The sequence below is a fragment of the Pelobates fuscus genome, chromosome 11 (assembly GCF_036172605.1).
Source record: "Pelobates fuscus isolate aPelFus1 chromosome 11, aPelFus1.pri, whole genome shotgun sequence".
Taxonomy (NCBI): Eukaryota; Metazoa; Chordata; class Amphibia; order Anura; family Pelobatidae; genus Pelobates; species Pelobates fuscus.
The window spans coordinates 127,485,944-127,507,246 of record NC_086327.1 but is presented as its reverse complement, the minus strand read 5'-3'; positions in this window follow the sequence as shown (position 1 = coordinate 127,507,246).

Genomic DNA, 21,303 nt, shown 5'->3' with positions numbered 1-21,303 from the left:
GATGTAATTACAAATGCCATCTGAACTATATAATATAAATAGACACCATGTAATATATTAAAAGATCACTCACATGTTTAACTCATGATGCAGTCATTCCCATCATTGATTTAGTTCTAGACTAAATTATACAGCCTATCCATAACTTTTTTATGCACCTAAATATATTAAATAAAGATTGTCTGTTTTTTTTCTCTTCAAAAACCTTGGGCTGTCTGTGTCTAAATAAGTCAGGGATTTTTTTAAACTAAATACATAATATGTTTATACCTTCTTATAATATGCAATGAATATATTATAAAGGAAGTTAATAACCTGTCCTTAAGATACTGACTAAAAAATACACATTATAAATGGAGATCACCTGGAAGCATGTGGTGTTTGCAATGTATAAAGATCAACATTTCATTAGTGCAAACTTCTAGCATTCATTTTCAATGTTAGTTATTAATCACATGGCTGTGTCAGCATATGATATTATGATTTGAACTATTTTACATATAAATATATATATTAACCTCCAATACACAAGGACTGATACTCTTGGGCTTCACAATAAATACCCGCTTTTATTCTGTCACAATCGCTGTCAGAGTTTCAGCCCCTCATTAAGAACTTTACTTGGGACAATATTTATAATATAAATGATATATTTCAGCTAAACAGAGAACTATAACATCAGGATGGATCCAAGCTCTTGTAAATACTATCATAAAGATCACATTGATGCAAAGAGTCTATATGATACTTTTGCTGGTCCAATTTGCAGTGACCTAAATCAGGTATGTTTTTATTTATTATTCTTTATTTTTAAACAATTTAACTGTCTAATACCTTGAGCGATATTTATCATGGGAAAACAATTGTTAATAATAACGAACAATAACGAACAATAATACCATTTTAAATATGTCACAAATTGATACTGATTTCTACAAATGCATTACTTTGTCCTAATATTGGCATGGTGAATATCAATTAATATCTACAAATTATTAGTAATATTGTTATACCTATACCAGGCCCAACTTCCCGAGGACAGCATTTAAAGAGTAATTCAAGACATGAATCACTAGCCATTCAATAGAAGAATAACATGCTAGAATTTACCAAAACAACATAATTTTAGACACAATTGCCAAGTTTACATATTTAAGACAATGATAAAAACTAAATCTAAACAAACATGAGGGAAATATAATCTGTTCGCACTGTACATAGTTTATGGTATATTTTTTGGGGCAGGATAACTTAACTTTAGACATTACCTTAGTTTTTTTTTTGTTTTTTTTTAAAATACCAAGCTTATCACTAAACAATGAATCATTGAGATGTGGCAAGAGAATTGCAATTTTTAGACCCAAATAGTTAAAGTGGAAATAATGTCTAACTCTTTTCCATCTATTATTATTATTATTATTATTATTATTATTATTATTAATATTATTTATCAAGTGACAACAAATTCTGCAGCGCTGTACAATGGGTGAACTAACAGACCCGTATTTGTAACCAGACAAGATGGACGCACAGGAACAGAGGGATTGGGGGGCCTGCTCAATGAGCTTACATAGAAACAACACAGGTGTAGGCGCTCTCTAGAATGTATGGATGGACGGCAGCAGTAAACCCGCAGGACTTCCCAATACCTGCTATTACCCAGAAAGTGCAGAAAACAAAGTGGTAAACCGCACCACACGATAAAAAATAGTATAAACAAAATTGTACATACATACAAGTAATACCAGTATTGAGGTAGTAAATATAAACCTTAAAGGATAAAAATAGAAATAATAGTGCAATATGCCAATGTATAAAAAAATACAATAGTGCTATAATATAAAGAACCAGTAGAAGGACCAACTCACACTTTACAGAGCTGCTAAGAGCTCTGCTGATTAGCGCCTGGACGGTATAATCCCCGTCTAAGGATATGGTGGTGGTATCTGGTATCCAAGGCTCCACAGGCGTGTATAAAATAGAAACACAGAGAAAATCCAATAGTGTATTATGTATAAATATTGGAATAAAAAACAAGGGGTAAATACCCTACTTACAATTTCCAGAGCACTAAACTTGCTCTGGTGGTGAGTGCTTGTGGTGGTATAATCCCCACCAAGGGATATAAGCAGGATCCAAGGTGCTAGAGGGAGTGAGGTATAGTAACACAAAAGGTAAGGGTAGAAAAGTAGGTTGCTAGGATAGTATTCATTGAGGGCTTAGTGTTTTGTTTGGATGAAAGTTTCAGAAGAGGAATCAGGGTATGGGGAGAGAAAACTGTTCACAGTTTAATTTATATGCTTTCCTAAAGAAGTAGATTTTCAAAGATGTTTGAAGGAATGGGAATTGAGTGAAAGTCTAACAGAGAGGGGAAGGGTGTTCCATAGGAACGGTGCAGCCCCAGAGAAGATTTTAAGATGAGCATCAGAGGTAGGACTATGAACAGAGATTAGACGTAGGTCTCCGGCAGAGCGTAGGGGCCTAGATGGGATATATTTTTGTATTAGTGAGGATAAGTAGGTCAGAGCAGCATTGTGAAGAGATTTGTAAGCAAGTATCAGGATCTTAAATTGAGTCCTATATCTTGGAAGCCAATATAGGAACTGACAAAGGGGGAGTAGGGGGAGGTGCAGGCGGACAGGAAGATTAGCCTCGCCGCCACATTCATTATAGACTGTAATGGGACAAGTTGGGAACACGTAAGACCACTGAGATGCAGTAGTCAAGGCTAGAGAGGACAGTGGCATGGACAAGCACCTTTGCTGTATCAAGCATAAATAGCAGAGAGGCAGTCAGAGACACGAGTCAAGAGGGGTGGTGATAAATCAGGGGAGGACAGATACATTTGCGTGTCATCTGCATAGAAATTATACTGGAACCCAAAGAAGCTAGGTTTACTAAGGGCGGCAGTGTAGATTGAGAATAATAGTCCCCTTTGGTAGACCCTTGGGGAACACCAACAGAGAGGAATTTGGGAGAAGAGCCAGAGCCAGAGAAAGAAACACTGAATGAGCACTTGGTGAGGTAGGAAGAACACCAGGAGAGAGCGATATCTCGTAGACTGAGATTACAGGCAATAAGAAGAAGCTGTTGATGATCAACAGTGTCAAAAGCAGCAAAAAGGTCAAGGAGAATTATGATATAGTAGAGGCCATGGGGTTTAGCAGTGATAAGATCATTGTATACTTTGGTCACAGTGGTTTCAACAGAGTGACGAGCACGGAATCCAGACTGAAGCGGGTCAAGTTGGATTTGAGGAAGTCTGTCAATCTCACATACGCAACTCTCACAATGATCTTGGAGATAAATGGCAGTAGCGAGATAGAGCGGTAGTTAGACGGGGAATTGGGGTCAAGGTTTAGCTTTTTCAAAATAGGGGTTATGGTTGCATGTTTGAAGGGTATAGAAAATGTGCCAGAGGAGAGGGAGAGATTGAAAATTTTAGTGAGAGGCAGAGAAAGAGAAGGAGACAAAGTGCCGATGAGATATGAGGAAATAGGATCGAGGGAACAGGTGTTGAGGCAGGAGGACCGGAGCAGAGCAGAAACCTCTTCTGCTGTAGCAGGTGCAAATGAGCATAGGTCAGCTAAATTATTTTGCACTAAAATATGCAATTTACAACATAAAATGTCCTTATGTTTGGTGCAGACAGGTTAACCCCTGCTTGCACTGGTAAGACCTAGATATCAATTGATACATGGGGCCCCCCTCAGTCAACTTAGGCCATATAAAATGGACCCAGACTAACCTTAGCTTAAGCTAAGACATTTGTCTAGGCCTGCTTGCAGGAACTCCAAAAACTGAACATTAGATGGATTCTGAAAATCAAATCTTTGGCACAATTTTGAAAAGTGTCCTGGATACAATAATAGCAAGAAAAGGTGGAAGGCTTTCTTGCTTTAGGCAGTGTATCTATTACTTATTCTTAGAGACCTTGGCTTAAGAGAGAACTCCTTTTAAAAGCCATGGCCCGAAGTTCCAGCTGGCAGGATTGGCTGGGCCTTGAATCAGAAGATCTGGTATTTGAGCTAGTCTTCAAAGTCATTTTCAGTAGAAGAGGATACCATGGTCTTCTGCGCTAAATTGGAATGATGGCTATAATCTTTTCCCCTTCTTACCATATTTTCCTTGGGACTCTCATAATCAGAGGTAGGGGAGGGAGCACATATTCCAGATCGACGTACCATGTTTGAGATAGAGCATCCTGTCCAAAGGCTTGAGGGTTCTGGGTTAGGGAAAATAATCAAGTTACTTGAGGGTTCTTTCTGATGGCCATCAAGTTAATCTGGGGCATGCCCCACCTTTTCATCAGGATCTTAAAAACCTTCAGGTTTAGACTTCATTTTAGAATGTGGGTTCTGTTGAGGTAGTCTGCAAGTAAATTCTCTGAACCCGCAAAGTAATTGTCTTTTATCCTTTTCAGGTTCACTTGTGCCCATGTCATCAGAGGAGCCAATTCTTGGAAGAGTTAATTGTTTCTTGTGCCTCCTTGATGTTTTATGTATGTGGCCAGAGCCCTATTGTCTGTTTATATTTTTTTTATAAAATCCATGGACTTATGATGACCTGTTTGAGATTCCTGACTGCTGTTAAAATGGCTCTTTCTTATGAGGTCCGTGCACCTTAGGTTCCATGATGACCCTGTGTGGGCTCCAAATCCTAGGAGACTTGCATCTGTAGTTATGGTTTGCCATGGAGGGTCTTCTTTTTTTTTCAATTCTTTATTTATCAAGTCATGCATATCAATTGACCATAATGAGAAACAGTGTACATAAACATTCGCTTATACAATGAAGCACAGTAGGATGTACAGAAATACAAATTGTCAAGTAACATATTATACAGTACTGATGGATGCAGGTATTTCAGGTATTTATGAAGTGTTAGTGTCATTTCCCTCTTTTACTTTCATAGTGTAGAGGGGCTGACTTATATATATCCCTTTTACTTGACATCACGATGGTAACATCATTTCTATTTCATAGCTGTTAACCTATTGAAGAAGTTACAAACCCAAACAAGCTCATTTGTGTTCTTGCAGAGACTGATGTCTTCTTGAGCAGGGGACAAATTTAGCTTCTGGTTTTGTGAATTCTCTCTTGAGAGATATTGATTTTCCCTGTAATTGTGTTGATGCTGGATCCCAGAAACACTGTTTATTGGGTTAGTGAACTCTGTTTCATGTTGATGACCCAACTGTTTTCTTGAATACAGAGCAAAGTTAGATTGGTATGGGCAGTTGCTTTCTGTTGTGATGAGGTGACTAACAGGATATTGTCCAAATAATGAAAGATCTTTTTTCCTTGATTACTGAGAAAGGGTATGATGACAATGAGGACTTTTGTGAATGTTGTTTGCATTTTTCACACACAAACAAATATGAACACAAATTTTTGCCAGTGTTTGTGACTACTAAAAACACTGAACATACCCTATGTGCAATACCTTGGGTTGTCTTCTTTTGCAAATAGTATGCCATCATGGGGGTAATTCTCATTCCTGGGCTACCATACGCTCTCAGAGGCAACATAACCAATCTGACAAATTTCAATGTGAAAAAATGGAAAATCAAGCCTTATATTTGACCCTGGAACTTTCAAAAACACTATAAAACCTGTACATGGGCAGTACTGTTATACTTGGGAGACTTCACTGAACACAAAACTTAGTGTTTCAAAACACATTTGTGTGTGAAAAATGCAAAAAAAAAGTCACTTTCACTGACAATACCATTGCTTTGATATGTTATACTGTTTTCAAACACTAATATTTGTGTTCAGCGAAGTCCCCCGAGTAAAAAAGTACCCCCCATGTACAGGTTTTAGGGTGTCTTGGAAAGTTACAGGGTTAAATATAGTGCTAGCAAATTAAATTCTCTGGACTTTTGGCCTGGGTTGTCAGGCAGGTTTCCCAAATTGCAATTAATAAAATTACTTAATTATGTAAAAATATTACATAAATATGCACATAGAATTTAAATATATATATATATATATATATATATATATACATATTTATATATTTGAAGTCTACATGTATATTTATGAAATTATGTATGTAATTATGTATATGGACATATGTATATTTTATATTATTTTTATTTATTATATATATAATTTCATTCTAAATGTATTTTGATATTAATATATAAATATATATATAAATATCAAAATACAGTTAGAATAAAAGTATATACTTTAATCCTGATGAAAGTCCACAAGAGGGACTGAGACGTCGATTTTTATGGAAATGGAATAAAAGTTATATTTTAAACGAAAATCCCGTGAGTGCAGCCATCTACTTTGGATTTATGGACATTTGGCCCTGGTAATGCACCCGGTTTTGATCTACTAAGAAAGGTTAGCTTGTGTGCAAGGTACAACATATATTTTTATATATATATATATATATATATATATATATATATAAAAAAAGAGATAATTTAGGCACTCACCCCTGCAAATTACTCCAATGTATCCTGCCTTTGGTGCATCCAGCGTCCAAGAATATATCAAACGATAAAGTGGAGCACTCAGAAAGGACTTTTCAATCGTGAATTTATTGTAATAAAAAAACGCTTACATCATCTGTTTCGACGTTTCGACCCCTCAGGGTCTTTATCAAGAACAATTTGCAAGTGACACAAACAACATATAAATACAAGTGACAATGATTAACTCACCACTGGTGTGTGCGGCCGCCCGTTCAAACCCGGAAGTATCCCGGAGACCCACGTGGTTTCCCTAACGTGCGTCAGTGCGTGCAACGTGGTTGCTAGGGAATGGTGTATACACAATGTAATCATGTGATTTTAGTGATCGGACACAATATATGTCAATCTATTCCGTGTATGCGATATGTGTTCCTTTGAAAAAAGCATCTACATGATAGTGTGATACTACCCTATGGACAATTGCACGGAAATATGCAAAAGGAGAGCACTTTAGATAAATAAAGTGAAAGAGTGATAATAAAAACTTCAGGATTTAGGATTTACTAGATGTGGAAGCAACTAATGCTGCATGTATCAAATACACCCATAACGTGTGGAAGAAATGCTGGCCAAGTGAAGACATAAAATAACGTGCATCTCATAATATTAAAATCAAAGTAGACGGAGTAAATTCTTCAATGGAATACTGTAGGTAAATCTAATTAGTCAGAATCTATTCTATCAAATATCAGTGTTGAAACTTTACTGACTATACTGTATGTTCAAAGTACTTAACAGCAAGGCATTACTACGAAGATCAGAATGGACACTAGTGTTACTAGTTATATCCAGATCTTTAAATCCAAATTTAACAGAACATAGAGAAAGTAATATATTCGTTCAGTCCCTTGGGGGTGACTGTATCCAGTCGGTGTATCCAGTAAGTTTCACGTTGGAGTAGTGCTTTGGATCTATCTCCTCCTCTGGGATTTGGCGGAACGTGATCTATAGCTATAAATTTTAGAGTAGGGAGTCTGTGATTGGCTTGAAGAAAATGCTTGGCAACAGGTTTGTCTGATTTCTGGTCTCGGAAGGCTGTGTTGATGGTGGATCTATGGCCTCTAATCCGATCTCGGAGGGTTAGGTCCGTTTTCCCCACGTATGAGAGACCACAGGGACAAGTGATTAAATAAATCACATGGTCTGTAGTGCAGGTGATGTATTGAGTAATAGGGATCCGAATTCCACTATGTGGGTGGGCAAATGAGGTGCTGGTGTTCATGTGGCTGCACGTCACGCAGCCACTGCATCTATAACAACCTTTCTTTGTAGGTCCCTTTGTCTTTTGATAACATAAGCTCGGATCACTCTTCACTAAAAGGTCTCTTAGGTTTTTATTTCTTTTTAGACTAATAATTGGCTGTTGCTGAAAGATAGGTGGCAAGTTTTTATCAGACCGTAGTATGCCCCAATATTTATGCATGGTTTTTTGGATTTGTGAAGTACCTGTGTGGAAAGTTAGAGGAAGGTACATCTTGGTTGCTTGTGAGGTCTTCTTTGTGGTTTCCATAGGGTCCCTTATGTGTCTCATGGCTTTATCTTTTGCTTTTAATAGTGCATCAGAGTTATATCCTCTGTGCAGAAACCTCTCGGTCATTTCTTGGAGTTGTTGTTCTCTTTTCTCTGGGTCACTGTTGTATCTCAGTACTCTCATGTATTGGGACACCGGAAGCGATTCTTTGAGTTTCTGAGGATGGTAGCTCTTAGCCTGGAGTAACGTGTTCCTTGCCGTATCTTTACGGTACAAGGTGTACCCTAATCTGCCATTTGCTTTATAAATGAACACATCCAAAAATTGGATCTCTTGGAAGTTAAATGACAGTGTCAATTTGACTGGGTTTTCAGCTGCGTTCAGGTCGGAGACCATTTGTTCCAAAGCATTACTGGTTCCCGTCCAAATGAGGAAGATATCATCCACGAACCGATGATATATCAGTATGTGTTCTTGATATTTCTCAAGAATGTGCTGGGTTTCGAACACAGACATATATGCGTTGGCATATGAAGGTGCCATTGCGGCTCCCATGGACGTACCGGTCCGTTGTAAGTAAAAGTGCTCTTCGAACTTGAAATAATTGCATGTCAGAGCTATCTGTAATAACTCCATCAAGAATTCAATAGGTGGTCCACAGTATTTAGAAGAACTACTCAAAATTCGTCGGAGTGATTGTATGCCCTCCATGTGTGGTATGATAGTGTATAAATTCCTGACGTCTAGTGTTACCAACACATATCCTTCTTCTATCGATGTAAGCTTCTTTATATTTTCCAAGAAGTCATTTGTGTCTCGCAGGCAGGTGGGAAGATCCATTACTGTGGTCTTGATATGGTAGTCAATATATTTTGCAATTGGTTCAAGAAGGCTATCCCTGGCCGAAACAATTGGTCTCCCTGGTGGGTGTTGTGTATCCTTATGAATTTTCGGCAGTGTGTATAACACTGGGTGCTTCGGGTATTCCACTAGTAGGTATTTAGCCATATTGGTATCGATATACCCCATCTGTAAACCAATCGAGATGATCTGTTTAATCTGTGATTGAAATTTTTTAACGGGGTCAAAAGTTAATCTCTGATAGGTACTTGTATCAGACAACTGATTGTATATTTCTTCTTTATAGTTTGCATAGGTCATTACTACGATCGCTCCCCCTTTGTCCGCGGGTCGAATGATGATATTAGGATCTGTCATGAGATCTCTTAGAGCTGTCTTCTCAGCCGAGGATAGATTTTGTCGATTGTCATGAGGATTTTTCAACATTTGGTGTGTTTCATTCTTCACCGACTGCATAAACGTTTTAATAGACGTATTGGAGGTTTTTTGATCTCCTATGTTCTTAATTTTAAATGGATTTTTTGGTCTGTTCACAGTATCCAGCTTTGAGGATTTGTCAGTCCATCGTTCATATTTAGTCAAGATCTGTTGTATTTTATGAAATTCAATATCAGTTTGTAGTGGTGCTGGTTTGGATACAGGGACGAATGTGAGCCCTTTCGATAGCACGGATATATGATGTTCAGTTAGGTTTTTTTGGGATAAATTAAATACTAACATCACTTCCCCCTTGGGGGTTTTCCTTTTATTCCAGTGCTTCTGGTGTCTCTTCTTTCCTCTCCTGGTGATTGCGTTCTTTTTCTTCTTTCTGTTTGTGTGTATGAAGTCCCTGGAGATTCGTAAGGGCGAATATTGGCTTCTAAAAAAGGACGTTGATCCTGTGTGTCCCTTTCTTCCTTGTTGTCTACATCAGAGGCTGATTCGCCCGAGCTTGTGTCAATGGTTTGGAAAATCGGCTTTCTTATTCGATATTTGTATTTAGGGTATGATTCTCTATTACTCAATACATCACCTGCACTACAGACCATGTGATTTATTTAATCACTTGTCCCTGTGGTCTCTCATACGTGGGGAAAACGGACCTAACCCTCCGAGATCGGATTAGAGGCCATAGATCCACCATCAACACAGCCTTCCGAGACCAGAAATCAGACAAACCTGTTGCCAAGCATTTTCTTCAAGCCAATCACAGACTCCCTACTCTAAAATTTATAGCTATAGATCACGTTCCGCCAAATCCCAGAGGAGGAGATAGATCCAAAGCACTACTCCAACGTGAAACTTACTGGATACACCGACTGGATACAGTCACCCCCAAGGGACTGAACGAATATATTACTTTCTCTATGTTCTGTTAAATTTGGATTTAAAGATCTGGATATAACTAGTAACACTAGTGTCCATTCTGATCTTCGTAGTAATGCCTTGCTGTTAAGTACTTTGAACATACAGTATAGTCAGTAAAGTTTCAACACTGATATTTGATAGAATAGATTCTGACTAATTAGATTTACCTACAGTATTCCATTGAAGAATTTACTCCGTCTACTTTGTTTTTAATATTATGAGATGCACGTTATTTTATGTCTTCACTTGGCCAGCATTTCTTCCACACGTTATGGGTGTCATTTGATACATGCAGCATTAGTTGCTTCCACATCTAGTAAATCCTAAATCCTGAAGTTTTTATTATCACTCTTTCACTTTATCTAAAGTGCTCTCCTTTTGCATATTTCCGTGCACTTGTCCATAGGGTAGTATCACACTATCATGTAGATGCTTTTTTCAAAGGAACACATATCGCATACACGGAATAGATTGACATATATTGTGTCCGATCACTAAAATCACATGATTACATTGTGTATACACCATTCCCTAGCAACCACGTTGCACGCACTGACGCACGTTAGGGAAACCACGTGGGTCTCCGGGATACTTCCGGGTTTGAACGGGCGGCCGCACACACCAGTGGTGAGTTAATCATTGTCACTTGTATTTATATGTTGTTTGTGTCACTTGCAAATTGTTCTTGATAAAGACCCTGAGGGGTCGAAACGTCGAAACAGATGATGTAAGCGTTTTTTTATTACAATAAATTCACGATTGAAAAGTCCTTTCTGAGTGCTCCACTTTATCGTTTGAGATATATATATATATATATATATATAATTATTTTGAAAAATATATTTTAAATTTTTTCTATTTTTTTTAACTTATTTATATAAGTGTATTTTTATATTAATATATGTATATATGAATAGAAAAATACACTTAGTATGACAATATATATATATATAAGATATATACATATATTAGATACAGATATAATATATGTATATATATCTCAAGATGCCAAAATACTAACATAATATTTCAAAGACAAACTTTAGAGAGTTTCCTCTCTTCCTCAGGTCTGAAGCAATACTGATCAATCTGATAGAGTCTATCATTGCATACTTTGCATATTTTGGCATCTTGTCTACTGGACTAATACGGCTAATCCAATCTACACTATATATATATATATATATATATATATATATATATCATATATATACATATATTATTTTTTTAATTTTATTAACATAATTTTTTTTTTATTTAACAGATGCAGAGAGACTGCCTGTCCGTTCAGGCAGTCCCCCTGCAGGAAAATGCCTGGACGCCTATTGCGGCCATGATGTGACTGTTCTGTTAGAGCGATCACATGGCCCGTGGGGGCCTAATTTGCCAAGGGGGGACTTTCTGGGCTGTCAGACAGTCCCCCCCAGACTGGGAGCAACACCAATCGCCGGCGGGGGAATGGCTGCGATCGGGTAAAAAATAATTATCATTATGATGGTTCAGGATCGTCATCAGTCCTCAAGGGGATGTTTCTGATGATGACCCTGAACCGTCATTGGTCCTCAAGGAGTTAAGGGGTTAAGGGGTTAAGCACCTCTAGTGGCTGTCTGAGTGACAGTTAATGCAAGTGTCCATGGGGACAAATGTAAACTGTTCAAAAGAAGAGGTGGGAGTAAAACCTTGGGATGTCTTCAGGTGTTTGTGATATGTAATGATAAGAATTGACAATGGCAGAAATGGATAGTGTTGTATGTTATGGGCACCAAAGGATAGAGAAAGAAATGCAGTTACTCTTTATAGAGCTGCAAGGTAGCTCTACTTTATACATTTTGAGTGGTACAATCTTGCTTGAAGATGTGAGGTGTTTCTCTTGGTCCAAACTGATTCTTCTGCAGGATCTGGAATATATCAAAACATATAGAAAGACATGCTCCTATATGGAGTAACTAGTATGCTACTCCAAGTGACTCCTATTTGTCAGTATGGAGTGGCATAACCCCCACTTTAGGATGTATGTGTGACTAGTGTGTTCTCCTTATGGTCATGAAACAGAGCGCAAAAAAACCCAAAATAGTGCACACAGTATAGCGAGTACGTGCTGTAAAAAAGTAAATTTACTTCCAAGATCTTGGGCAAATGTATATCACTCACCAGTGAAATACTATCCAGAAGGCTATAAGCAGCAACAAGAAGATCCAGTGAAATAAAATATACACTGTCTTTATTAAATATATACAATTTCATTCATTTTGTGATTCAGAGTTCTGTTTGTGGTGCCAAAACAAAAACAAAAAAGATGAATGATGGTTAGGGGACAGTTACTAAATCACTTGATCTGTTTGGAAAATGTATACTACGTATATGTATATATTTAGCAGTACACTGACTAGCCACTTTGCACACCATTTTTATTCATTCGATTAATTTTCCCAAAATGCTCGCATGGACAAAATTCATCTGATGTGAAACGCCACATGGGTGAAATCCAAATTAGCTGAAACTATAGTTTTTTTTCGGACGATTACAATGTTTTTAACGGTGCACAAGTCAAGTGTTGATATTAAAAAGTATATCAGTATATGATTCCGTAATTACTTTTCTTTCATAAGTGCTCAGTGTCATTATTTCATTGTTTCTATCAGCGTGGGACTAACAGCAGGTGATGTTTATAATTTTGAATGATCAACATTCCATTACTCCTAAAACTAACTTTCAATGTTGGTCTTTAATCTTGTGTGCATCTAAGCGAATGCCATAATTATTATTATTAGAATTGCTGTACTTAAAAATCCACTATGTAGAGAACCAGATCACATTACACGGCATAACGCTAGGATGGATCCAAACTCTCATAAATTCTGTCACGAGGATTATATTGATTCAAATGGCTTATTTGAGACTTTTGTTGGTGCCACAGCAGATAAAAATCATGTTGATGAGATTTTAATATTCCCTCTGAAGGCAATTTCCAATGAACTAAAATTAGGTATGTTTTTATTTCTGGCATTCCATTTAGATAGATTTAACTGTCTTTGTCATGAGCTATACTTATAGTAAAACGTCAGACCCCTAAAGTACCTTAGCTTGCTGAAATGCTTTAAATGCTGAAATGCTTTATGTGTGAAGAGTGTGTATTCTTTTTTTCATTTTACAAAGTGCAGATTTCAATAGAGATTGGCACTTTTATAATTTAACCTCGTTGCACCCCCATGGCTGTCAGACAACTGGTCCTGTTATTTCCTGCTTGTTTAGCTTATTTAGACTAAACTTGCAAATGAGCTGCATTGGGAAGTCTATGATTGGACAGCCACAGAACGTATGGGCTAAGGAAAAGGGGAGGTCTTGCAAAGGCTGCAAACAATAGGTCTGCAGCTTCTGCAAGCTGTTTTCAGATATACCCACAATTAAAAGCAAAATATCAGACAGCAGTCTGATTCCCAGGAAATATCTTTATCCACCTACTTTTAATAAAACAGCAATTGTACTCATGTAATTTATGTCTAAATTTCCATTTTAGCTAGATAGATAAACAGACAGACAGACAGACAGAGGTAGATAGAAAGAGAGAGAGAGAGAGAGAGAGAGAGAGAGAGAAGGACAGACAGGCAGAGAGAGGCAGAAAGACAGGCAGACATAATCTTTACAAATACACAAAAATACATCCTGCGCTCAAACTCCCACTACTCTTGCAGCAAAAGGAGAAAAATAGAGTCATGCGCAACTAACATTGAAGTGCACACCCTGGTACTACCACATTTTATTGGAAGGACAATGTAGAGAATGCAAACGTTTCAGGCTGTAGCCCTTTATCAATGTTAATGTCCTTAGTTAAAGAAAGAAACCTATCAAATATATATATATATATACACATCCAAGTGCTCACATTAATGGAAGTGCCGCCCCCCACACATCAAATAATTTATTTGCTTTAATATCATTGCAGGCAGTTACTCTACCTCGTTTTTGTATAGTTCCCACTACTCTTGGGCGGCAGCAACGACCATAGTACACATCAGCCCCAATACATACAGTAAAAAAATCAAAGAAAAAAGTCATTTAGTTACTCCATTGGCCATGAGAGGGTATGCCCACCTGCCACGTCAAGGCAAACCTCTTCGGTGGGTCCTACAGTTACTATTCACCTTGCTTTCTTGAGCTTCTGGCAAATATATCTCTAATGAGACAGAGAGGGGTATTTTTATTTAAACCCCTACACGCTTATTAAAACTTAATAGGGAACACATGGAATGGGTGGCAGCATTGTTACATAGCTGTGTGATACATAAAGTGAACACAAATACAAAAACAAAAAGTTCTGCATTCAAACTCCCAATACTCTTGGGCGGCAGCAACAACCATAGTACACATCCGCCCCTATATATACAGTAAAAACAAAGAAAAAAAGTTACCTGCGCTCTTCCCAAATCCCTCTGCATATTTAGACAAATGGAAGCTATTTAGTTACTTTAATGGCCATGAGAGATAATCTATAATTGCAATGTATATAACTCTATTATACGTGTATGTGCTGTCCAGGAAAAACTAGAAAAAAATAAGAAAATTTCAGTGTATCCTTCCTGGTAAAATACATTGCTTCATATATGACATTTAAGGATTAACAACAAAAAAAATATGAACTTCTAGGTAATTATGAAGTTTCAAAAAATTGTTAAACTGTAGTTACATGTTTAAAGTAAATCTAGTTTTAGTTGAAGCAAATACAAACATTAACACAAGTTTTCTGCCTTTATATTGTGCATGGCTCATTTTCTACATAAATGTTATCATTATTAGACCAGAACATCGCTACAGTTTATTCAAATACTTTTTTATTTTTGCATCATACAAGTCAGTTGGATTAGCTGGATACCAGGAAATTTATAATGTGGGGCTTACAAAAATGAATGTATGCTTATGGATAGGTATGGATATAGGCCAATGAGTGCGTCATTATGTGGGTAGAGTGTTCCATCTCCTTTCTTTTGGAAATCTTCAAATATATAGTAACCCATTCACACTATGCACGGTGTGGGATTGATTTTTGGTGGAGGGTGAGTAGTAGGACTGACACGTACATTTTGAAATTTAGGCAAACATTACCAAAATGGAAAAAAAAACAACTCCAATTATTTTTATTTCAAACGTGGTTATTTATAGTTGTGTTCTTCTCCAGGTCGTCTTAGAGGAAGCACCTTGATTGACCTTTCTACGGGCCCCTTTATTTTTCACTTGTTACCACTTTGTAAATATTTCAAAGACATCACTATTCTAGAGTTTAACGAACACTGTCTGAAGGACCTGCAGAAATGGCTGAATAAAGAAGAAGATGCTTTGGATTGGTCTCATGCCACAAAGATTGTTACCGAACTTGAAGGAAACAGGTGAACCATCTTTTCATGGATCCAATGCATTTTTGTGGGAGATAAATAATGCAAAGTAGGGTTTATAGCAATGCAATTAGAGTTTTCCATTAATGTAGGTAGTAATATATATGAGAACCAAGACAAGAGAAGAGAAATATATGCTATACTTTAAAACATATTTACTCTTTTAAATATGTATTTGGCTTAATTCACAATAAAGCGAGTACAAGAATAGACCATGTACCAATGACTTACAACTAAACACAGCATTCTCTTAGCAGATATTATTTTTTGATTGAAAATGTTTGTTTAATATTTACAAATATAGAAACATTATAGCATTTAATCTAACAATCCATGTATAATTGGATAATAAGTAAAAAACAAAACGGGTATTTTTTTTTATTTTCAACTATTTGAAGTAAAATTCTATTTTAAAATTGATATCACATGCCATAAAATTGTGTTATTATATTTTACAGTGAGAAGTGGGTTACAAAAGAAGATGATCTAAGAAGATGCATTAAAGCCATTTTGCCGTGTGATTTTACCAAAGAAACCCCAACTGACCCTGCTGTGTTGCCAAAAGCAGATTGTGTAATTAACCTATATGTTTTGGGTGAAATTTCCAAAGATCTGGACAGTTACAGTCATAATCTAAAGATAATATCATCTATGCTTAAATTAGGAGGGTGTCTTTTATTGATTTTGGGATTGAATGCATCACATTATAAGGTTAGTGGGCACACATATCATATCTTAAATTACAACGAAGAGGAACTTACAACAGTTCTGAAAGATTGGGGGTTTTCTATTGAACGAATGGAACTGATGGAAAGCAAAATATGCAGCGATATTGTATATTATCATCGTATCTGTTTTGCTTGTGCTGTCAAAACCAGAGAGCTTTAACTCTAAATAGTTGCATGTCAATGATGTTCTATGAGGTTGTTTGAATGATTTACCTTCAAAGTTCAATAGATAAATCAAATTGTATTTCTTTATATCATAGCACATTGCTCTTAAGTGGTAAACAATAATGTTAAAGTTGATGTGATAAGTAATGGCATTTTTAATTTTATTGTGATATATACGCCAGTTCAGAAATCTCAAGAGAAGATTAAACACATAGCATATTGTTTTATTAGAATAATGTCTGTACCTGTTTTAGATACATAAAATGTCCAATATATGTGTACATATACAGCATCTGTACAGATATAACCACAAGTGAATAAATAAGGTGCTTAAAATATAAAACCAATGTTGAAAATGTAAATTCCTTGAAGGTTCTAACTGGCATGCAGAATATATTTTTTTAAAGAGCAAACAGTAATCGAATGCAAGTAAATATACTGTGTAAAACATAAATGCAGCAACCAATGAAGGGTTGTGCTATTCATGTTAGAATTTAACAAATGGTATAATGGTGCGCAGAAAATGTACTTATTTATAAACAATTGTTCAGTGTAGTATTCTGTGTATCACCTTAAAAATAAATAACAAAAACACATAATGCAGAGCATCTGTAAACAGATATATATGGATAAAAGCAGGAAACTTTAGGTATCCAACTCACTGGGTCTGAGTGGATTGCGTGCAACTCTCACTTTAAGAGCCTTGGAGAGATCAAGCTTACAAGTAGAAAGCAGGTAAAGACTGCCCAGACTATAAAGTCCAGGAGCTCCAAAAAGCTCCAAGACAGACTATCCATCAATGGGAGCTATTCATCTGTGGTTCACCAGGAAAAACAAAATTAAGCAATTGAAAAAACACATAAACTGTATCCCACAAAGTTTTCAAACTCACATGCAGGAACCAAAACCTCACAACAACAAATCCACAATCCGTTTCAGCAAGACATCCAGCCTCAGTTACTGGCATACTGATTGCTTAGCGGTTCTTCCTGGAGGTGGGGCAATACGTCCCGGTGTGCATGGAATGCATGATCACACATTTTGCTGTAACCATGGCTTCATAAGATCTCTGCTACAGTCTGATTGCTCCACATTTAAACCCCTTGTGTCTGCGTAAAAAGGGCATACATAAAAATAGTCTGTCCCACATAATGATCAAAGCTCTGTTACCATCACATAAAGACTAAATACATCACACAAGAGAATGCACCTTTTAACCCCTTCCGACCTTGGATGTACCAGACTAGCAGAGACTAGTTCTACCACAATAATAAAAAGGGGCCTCTTGCATTACAGGAAACACACACAGACCAGGCAAGAGGGAGATTCGGTGGCATATTGTGGCTTAGTGCAAGCTTTTACAAGATGGTTGAAGCAGTGCTCTGAAAAAGTGAATCACCCGGCGATTCCTTGTTGAGACAAGTATACACTAACCCCTGATAAGAATCAAATGCTGCAGAACCTCAAAATTCTGATAAGTACCATAATTATTACTTAAACAATTATAAACCCCCAGCTTCTTCTGATAAATAAAAATTGGCACTGATAAGTATAAAACATGTGAAAGTTAAGCTATAAACAAGGGAAAAGATTTGTGGAAAATATGGTAAAATATCCAACAACTGTTTCCCAAGACAAATGTGAGCTAAAAACAAACAGGCATTCCCCATGTGCAAACTGATAACTGTTTTTGGACTCTGTCTGTCTCACCTTAGAGGGAAAATTATATTGATTTTTGTGTATTCTAACACATGTGAGCAAATTCACTACAACTACTAAAGATAGTAGAAGATATCAGGAGGGTTGTTGTTTTTTTGTTCTCTTCCTCCCCTCTGCTCTAGATCTTACTAAAAAAAAAAGGAGAAGAAAAAGGAGAAATATGGCTTCTAATTCACAAGATAAAACAACCTCAAAAAAAGTGAAGAAAATTTATTTTCACCAACAACTAAGTCAAAGAAAAAAAAGATGGATGACTTATTCTTAACGACATCTCACTTGGGAGATTCACCAAGTAGTTATTTGAGTTCAGCTGATACACAGATAAAATCAGAATTTTTGGGAAAATGCTTAGAAGTGCAGCTGGAAACAATAACGAAACAAATTATTCAAAATTCTGATTCTGTCTGAGCTGGACGACACGGAATTCAAAGTTGAGTTGTGATACAGGGGTTAAATTGACACGGTGCAGATAAGACACAGGTTTGTTAGATAATAGACACCATTCTTATAGAGGGTCGTAAATATATTGTGTGAAGATCACAGGGAGGGGAGAAATAAAATAAAAAAAAAAACAGTGCAGAAGATGTTTGCTTGTTTTTTTTCCCTCTCCACTCAAGATATTTATAACCTTCTGCAAGAATGGACCAGATATACCAGAGCTGGTATAGCTCTTTTCAATGTGAGTGTATTACCGATCTTTATTAATTTTTATCCCTGGATTTTGACATATTGCACTGTTAGTCGTTGTTTCTCCCCTTCTCTCCACATATACGGATATTTTAACCATCCAGACGGATCAACTCCTGAGGATTTCACCCCCACCCTATCCTGATATTTTAGTGAGACTTTTATTTCCAACTATTTATTCCAGTGGATTATACCCTTATTATTGGAACGTTGTTTCTCTTATATTTATTTTTTTACTGTTTTATTGGCGCAGCCTTGCCTGTCTTTTTACTATTCCGTGTTCTTTGAAGGGTTGGAGGGATCCCCTTCGTTAAGGTTGCTGCCTACCTACATATTTGTTTGTGAATTAGCGCTTATCTTTTATTTGTTCTCTCTGCAAGAATGGTGCCTATTTTCTAACAAACCACCATATCGCTTTAACCCCTGTATCACAACTCAGCTTTGAATTCTGTGTCATCTTGCTCAGAAATGCTTTAGACTTGAGAAAGGGAGGTTCTCCCGAAAGCCTGTCATTTAAGAATTCTGTTAGTCCAATAAAAAAGGTATTACAAGATACAAATTGTATCTGTTTTTACATCTACATCACTGGACTAATACGGATACAATCTCTACTTTAATACTTAACCAGAAAATGTATGAATTTAAAAGAAGAAATCACAATAATCAAATAAAATATGCTTTATTATACAATTATTATTTTTTTTGTTATGTATAGAGAGAGAGAGAGAGAGAAAGTTAAGATAAAATATAATAAGATAAACTATATTTATGTATGATATAAAATAATATATATGATATAAAATCAAACATATAATTCACAATTTTAAAAAAGGTATATTGTACATTGAAAAGCTGTTCCCCTTCAATATATATTTATTTTACATATACACAAGAGACTATCTATCTATCTATCTATCCATCTATCTATATCTAGATATCTAGATATCTCTATCTATCTATATCACGATATCTATCTATCCATACATCTATCTATCTATCTATCTATCTATCTATCTATCTATCTATCTATCTATCTATCTATATATCTATATATTTATCTATCTCTCTAGATATCTAGATATCTCTATCTATCTATCTATACATCTATCTATCTATATTTTGTTAAGTGCACTTTAGTAATTGAAATGTTGCTCAGGGTGCTTCGTTAATGAACAATACATCTCTTAGGAAAAAATGAAGCTAAGCCTATACATTTATAATTCTTTCAAAAAGCATATGTATATGTGGAGGGTTTTTCACACAACTTATTTAAATCCTTGTGGAAAACATGAGTATGTAAAAAATAAATAAATTAAGAAGCAACCATAAAATTGAACACACAGATTTCTTATGTGTTTGTTTTACCTACAGTAAATGACTACGCAAACATGATAAAAAAGGAAAAAAACACAATTAGGTAGGTACTAACTAGTTTCACATTTAAATACACATTGTCATTGAAATTGATAATGATTTTACACTTTTATATGATTTCATGAAAAGTTCATTTTAAAGACCTATAGTATACTATAAAATGTGTGTAATACTAATAATGCATATGTATTCAATTTCTACGTATATGAATAACACCCTGTCCAGCAAAACCATCCAAAAATTAAGTTGTGCTCCCAAGAAAACAAACAAAAAAACAGGTATATTGTGCAGTTATAAATAATACGAATTTCCATTTCAAGTGATATACTGTGATGTTGATAGCAAGATGTATGAAAGAAGATGTATGAGTGTTAGATTTAAACATCAGGAGGTACATCAAGGGAATGACACTGTAGCCTAGAACACTATTACCATTTCTAATCCAAAATATAAATCATGTTTACAATATACAGCGCTGCAGATTATGTTGGCGCTTAAATATATTACAAATACATCTGCAAACAGCAAAATAAAGGTGGCCAAACACAAAAGCCTGCGGAGAGCACATAAGCAGATATTGGAGATAGAGACTTAAAAGATATCAGTTTTATAAACTTCGACAATTTTGAAAATTAGGTTATGTAATTCAATAAGGCCAACAGACCTCATGACATATGGTGCCAGGATAAATACCAAGCATGCTTTATGTTGTGGTTAGTAGTAGTATAATAGTTATTTTAAACATTTGTGATGCCAATTACAAAGTGGCTGACAAAGCACATGACCAACTAGTACTACTAACCAGTAGAGTGGATGACAACAAGCCCAAGAGCATGGATGCAGCACAGTGGGGATTTGTGGTCATTAATCATAAAAACCAGCATGGCTGCCAGACCATATGATATATGGGCTTCACAATTCAAATTGCAGAGCACACCATAACTCATAACATTGTTGTAAAAAAATTTTTATTTTGAATTTTTTTTTTTACAAATGCACTGTAATATTGGTTACAATTTCAATACGGCTGCAAGACAAACCACATAACTAATTGTCCATTACAGGTGAAAC